Here is a 6610-nt window from a genome sequence, read left to right as displayed (position 1 = left end):
CAGGGGTCCCCAGCCTATGGCCCGGGGGGCCACATACGGCCCCCGAGGCTCTTTTATGCGGCCCCCGGGGACCCCCGTCACCTGCTCTTACTGGCGCGGCGCGGCGCGGCTGCTGACCCGGAAAAGCGACGTAAATCGCTTGTGCGCATGCGCAAGCATCATTTCTGGTGTACTTCCGGGTCAGAGGAGGCTTCTGTACATGCGCACGAGCTATTTCCGGTGCTTTCCAGGTTGGGAGTGTGCCAGAAATAGCGTTTGCGCATGCGCATGGGCGTGCACAGCCGCGCGCCCCACCACCCTCCGGCCCACCACGCAGTCGGTGCGGCGGGCATCCGGCCCAAAGCCGGGTAAGTTTGGGGACTCCTGGCCTAGCATATATACAGGAAGCCTGAAGAGCAGAATCTAAACCCTGTTGGTGGCTGCTGTGGATACATATCAAGTTCTAGTTTCCAGTTTCTGTCCACCACATTGTGGTCAAACCCACCCTCAGCCGACCTCAAGCAGCCCAAATCCAACTTCAATAAATAATTCGAGATTATATTTTACATTCTCACCCATTTTATCCTTACCTCAGTGGGAGAGGAGAAAACCAGTTAACAAATGAATCAAAATGTTAGCAAAGCATTATATGAACAGAAGTGAGTTAGGCTGAGAGATGTTGACTGGTCCAAGATCACCTACCAATCTTTCTGCATGAGTGGTGATTTGGACCTGGTTCTTAATGATTCTCTTCTGATATCCTAACTATCAAACTGCACTGACTTAAATCTACAGTACATCATCATGTATTTACAGTGGTACCTTGGCTCTCAAACGCCTTGGTACTCCAACGCCTTGGTTCTCAAACGCCGAAAACCTGAAAGTAAGCGTTCCGGTTTTTGAACGGTTTTCGAAAACCGAACGTCTAATGTGGCTGTCAGCTATTGTTTCCAGGGCGCCTGCACCAATCAGATTGGTTTTGGTCAAACGGACTTCCGGAATGGATTAAGTTTGGCGCTTTTATTTTTGCTTTTTTTTGCGTTTTTGTTTTTGAGGCTTTTTCGGTTAATTTGTTTTTGTGACTGTGTGGAACCCAGTTCAGCTACTGATTGATTGACTGATGGTGTGACAGCGGAAATGGATAAAAGCCTCCCATCCAAACAATGACTACCATTAGTGCAGGTAAGAAGGGAAAAAAACAATTTTTTTTCTCATCTAAAAATACTGTCTTATCACCTTGCCGACAAAGGTCCATATAGTTAAAGCTATGGTTTTCCCAGTAGTGATGTATGGAAGAGAGAGCTGGACCATAAAGAAGGCTGATCGCTGAAGAATTGATGCTTTTGAATTATGGTGCTGGAGGAGACTTTTGAGAGTCCCATGGACTGCAAGAAGATCAAACCTATCCATTCTGAAGGAAATTAGCCCTGAGTGCTCACTGGAAGGGCAGATCCTGAAGCTGAGGCTCCAATACTTTGGCCACCTCATGAGAAGAGAAGCCTCCCTGGAAAAGACCCTGATGTTGGGAAAGATGGAGGGCACAAGGAGAAGGGGACGGCAGAGGATGAGATGGGTGGACAGTGTTCTGGAAGCTACGAACATGAGGCAGTGGAAGACAGGAGTGCCTGGCATGCTCTGGTCCATGGGGTCACAAAGAGTCGGACACGACTAAACGACTAAACGACTAAACAACAACAATTCATTTTATAGTACAGTACATTGATTATTGCTTTCATTTTATGGTTCAATGGTCTCGTTAGATAGTAAAATTCATGTTAAATTGCGGTTTTAGGGATTGTTTTTAAAATTCTGGAACAGATTAGTCTGTTTTGCATTACTTTCTATGGGAAAGAGCGCCTTGATTTTGGAACGCTTGGGTTTTGGAACAGACTTCCAGAACGGATTAAGTTTGAGAACCAAAGTACCACTGTAGTTGTGACATCATTTTGGTACAGAACTCACAGTCACTATTTCTGAGAATTTCTCAGATTTACAGAATTCAGTGTATTCCTTTCAGATATCAAAATGTAATTTATTCTTATGTGCTCCTCACTTCCCTGTTCAGTTTTAGAAGACGTACTACTGGACTTAGCTCCATTTGGATGAGAGCTCACTGGGAAAATATTTGCTTTATTTACACATCTACAAGCAGAGGATAAAGGGGCAAAGAGACACCTCGACAGCAGATTCCCATGCACCAGCTGTGCTCTAGGAATGCAAGAGGTGTGCAAAGTCATTTGTTTTATGGAAGAGGGCTGTCAACAAAAAAGCAAAGTTGCGTGCACAGAGAGTTTTAACTTTCACATTCATAGCTCTGGAGGCAAAGGCCAGGGTGCTTGAAATGGAGGGTCTGACAGACAGCTGTGTGCAACTGCAATCATATTCTGATACAGATGTTTCTCTTTCCCACTCAACAACAACTTATAATGTAAGAAGCTGGCACAAGCTACAATCATTCCAAAACATGTTGTGCTTTCATGTCAAAGGCAAAAAAAAAAATTATGGGTTTTTTATTAAATAGCACATACTGATATTTTCCCCAAAAAAGGTCTCTCTGTCTTCCTAACTGTGAAAATTAAGAATATCATTTCTTTCATTCTGTTATTTTAATACCAAACACCTCAGACTCTTAAGAGATCAGAATCCCCCCCCAGTTTTAAATAAATAGACTCCTGTTCATTTTGATCACCTAGTTCTCTAGGTACCTCTGAGAAAAAGCTTTTACCTCAGCCTCTGGAGAATCACTGTGGAAAATTACCTGTCAAGTCAAACTTTTTTTTTGCTACCCTTTTACCTGAATCATTGATTATCCTAAAAAGCAGTTTTTTTCTTTACATTATTTTAAAGCTAACTAGAGCTGCAAAATTATGGTAGGTTCAGCATCTAGTTACCCTGACTAAGCACGGAGAACTTTGTTTGGTTTGCAAAGTGCCCCAATTTACACTTAAGACACAGAACAGAGTGTAATTATTCTTTGGATTTCACACTCCTCTGAATTTTGCAATACAGTTTCTTGGCTCACAAAAAAATACCAACAATTTTTCAAAAAATTGTGCTTTGGTACAAAATATGCTTATAAATATTGTGATAAATATATACGTTGTGATAAAACATGTATTTGCATTCCATTCCCTTATGAATTTTTGTATACATTTTTTTTTAAAAAAAAGGTTGCAGGTTAATACAGAAGTGGAACAGAATGGACTTATGAATAAGTGCATGCAAAATGATGCAGTCTGAAAATATACTGACTCCTGCACCCCTTCTCCTGACTCGTGGGGCACATCCACACTGCAACACAACTTGTTTCTTTTTGCTAAGCTCGCAACACTTTCAATTCACAGGTGAAACTGAGCTCTGCCTAATCAGTTCCGTTCTCCCACAGAGCATCCTGTGTCGCAACATAATCTGGGTGGAATATGCACATTGCTGGGTACTCTACACTTGCCTTGTATACTAAGGGAGAAATTTCTACACTGCATCAACCTTAGTATAATAGCAAGGGATGAGGAAATTATACAGCTGCTGGAATCTCCCACTGGGGTGCTTCTGTCTTATTCCCTGGCTCCGAGATTTGTGCTAATTTTCAAAGCACAAATCAATCTTGTAATCAACCTACTTTCGATATGAAACATTTTTCTAACATCATGATTAAAGCAATTTGAAGCATTGTGGGTGTTTGGGGGCACACATGGAACTCCTGCAAAAACTGGCTTTCCCACTCACTTCAATAAAGGGCGCTGGTCCTGGAAGTACTCTCCCCCTGCCGTCCCCTCATTGAAATGGATAGGTGTGGGCAGAACAGTCACCTGCTAAAAGACCACTAAGTAGAGTGAATAAATCCAGTGCTTTTTTCCCCTTAAAAATAAAATAAAAATGTTTAGGGGCACTCTCATTTTGACTCAAGAAAATCACTGGGAAAGGAAATTAAGCTGTCATCGGAGGTGGTAGCAATGAAACCGACCGATCACCATACTAGATTCCAACTCCTACTTCACACATTAAACGCTCGCTTCTGTCTGAGATTCAGGAAACACCATGACAGGAAATGAGGCCGCCATCAGGGGCAGCAACAGAACTGATGATTCACTGTGCTAGAGAAGAAACTAAAAAAATTATTTTTTTTAGTTTCTTCTCCTGTTAGATTCACAAAATGTTTAGGGGTATGCGTACCCCCTTAAAAATGCGCTGAATAAATCTAACCAAAAACACCAGCAGTTTCTAATGCAGGTGTCTTCAAAACAGTCCACATAGAACTCCACTGTCCCCTCCAGTACAAGTGAATTTAGTTTTGATTAAAAAAACAAAAACTAATCTGTTCATAGGTATTCATCTGGAAACTCATAATATACGTACCCTCTCCTACCATGGCTGTAGCATTACTCCATCTGTGTTAGCTTGATAAATGTATAAACATTATGCAGGGGGAGGTTTGCTGAAGTGTTGCTGGGGAATCCACTCACTTTGTTTCCTTAGGGCAGTGTTTCTCAACCTTTTTTGGGCCACGGCACACTTGTTCCATGAAAAAAAATCACGAGGCACACCACCATTAAAAAAGTTAAAAAATTTAACTCTGTGCCGCCCTATATTGACTATATAATTATGACTGTAATTTAACCCATGTGCAACTGTACTTCGTGCCTATTTTATAGTTTTGTTTTTCATCGTTTAATTTCCATCAGCTGTCATAACTGTTCTGTTTTATATACATTATGAATATTTTTTAAAGCTTTACCTCCCCCCCCCAAAAAATATTACAATAGTTCAGCCAGCTATCTCCCTGTCTTGCTATTTCCCCCCTAGGCATTTTATTTTATTTGAATACGTATAGGCCCCCTATTAAGTAGGAAGGAGGAAATTAATCTCCCTCCCGCTGCCCCATGGGAGGGGAGAAGCCTTCAGACCCCCAATTCTCCTCTCCCGTGGCCCGAAGTGGTACAGTCCAGGCAAGGCTCTGCCTGCCCCCGGATTACAAGGGCGTGCGCACTTCCAGGGGAGCTGCGGGGTGGCTCAAAGGCGAAAGGTTACCTTGGCTGCTGCTTGCGAGTAATTCTGGACCGCGAAGCCCAGCGTCCACCGCGCAGCCATGGCGAAGGATGGGCGAAGGAGGCAGGGGAGGCGGAGCAACCTCGATGCTTAAGGGGGGCCGGCGGTGGATCTGGAGCGCGCCTCCCTAGGGGGCCTCCCTAGACTCTAAAACCACCCTCCAGTCGTTTGCACTGAGCTTTGGGAAAGAGGAGGAGAAATATTGCTTTCCGGCGGGTCAGCACACTATTGTGCCGTGGAACAGCGGTTGAGAAACGCTGCCTTAGGGTACAATCCTAGATCCACAGGGATGAGTGAGTTAGGATGTCATGGATTTCCGACTCAGCTAGCAGGTTCCTTGCTCTGCTGGACTACCCCACTGCAAGGCCCCCAACCATGGCTCAGCCAGAAATACAATGGTGTAACTCCTTCATTGTGGCTCACCTGGGGCTAAGTTGGCTGAGCTGAGGCTGGCAAAACTTATGCCGGCTGAAGCTTCTGAAAAACATGGTGAGGACCGGACTGGCATTGTATCCTAACTCCATTCAGCTCATTCACAAGTTCACAACCCAGTGGAACTGACCACTGGTCCTCTTAGCTAAGAATCATGGGAGCTGTAGGCCAAAACATCTGGGTGGACAGAAGGAGAAAAGGAGGAATATAACTGAAAAAGTGGATGACATTGAAATATGATTTTATTTAAGTGACATTGGGTTTGAATATGATAGAGGAAAAATTGCTAAAGATGGAGGGGGAAATGAAAATCAGTAGGGGGGGAGGGGAAGTCCAGACGACAATGTTTAGTAAAAAGGATATGAGATAATATCTTTTAAAAAAATTGTTTCATAGGTATGTTTTTTTTTGTATGTCTGTTTTAGTTGTTGTTTATTGTGTGTCTATCACAAAATGAATAAAAATTATTTGGAAAAAAACATCTGGAGGGCCGCAGTTTGGGGATGCCTGAGATAGATGATAGATAGATGATAGATAGATAGATAGATATAGATAATTATTAGACCATATGTGTTATAGTTATATGTGTTATAGTTAATGACATACCTATGAAACCATTTCCAATCTTCAAACACATACTAGCAAAACCCTGCTCGCAATAATAAATGCACCAATTTAAGCACACTTAAACTCAATAATGTAGACCCATGTATTCCTCGAGGATCTTCTGGGTGGCCAGTTCCTGGGGTATAACAATGGGAGAGGGCTATTGCCAGAGTGTGAAACAGGATGCTTGATGCCTTTGGTTTGATCTAATGCAGCTTCTTTGGTGATCTTGTTTGTGTGTGTATCAAAATTGTCTACTTTGCATTTTCCAGTGTTAATTCAAACATGCAAGTATGACAGTGGTTTCGTACCATACACTAGGCATACTTTGCAACTCTTCCCCACACCCAATTCATGTGTCCTGTTTTGAATTTTTTCGAAGCAGGACTTGAAGTTCCATTATTTCAACCATCAGGTGAAGTGTTTCAGAGATCCAAACAAAATGTGACAACAGCAGTTCTGTCTGTTTAAATACAATCACATGCAGAAAAGAGAGGGATTCCCATGGCTGAAAGTAATCTCAGTTAGGGGAAAAGTACTTGTGAAG

This window comes from Zootoca vivipara, chromosome 2 (genome assembly GCF_965207765.1).
Source record: "Zootoca vivipara chromosome 2, rZooViv2.hap1.1, whole genome shotgun sequence".
In the NCBI taxonomy this organism is placed as follows: Eukaryota; Metazoa; Chordata; class Lepidosauria; order Squamata; family Lacertidae; genus Zootoca; species Zootoca vivipara.
The sequence above is the reverse complement of the archived record's forward strand: the minus strand, read 5'-3'. Positions refer to the sequence as shown.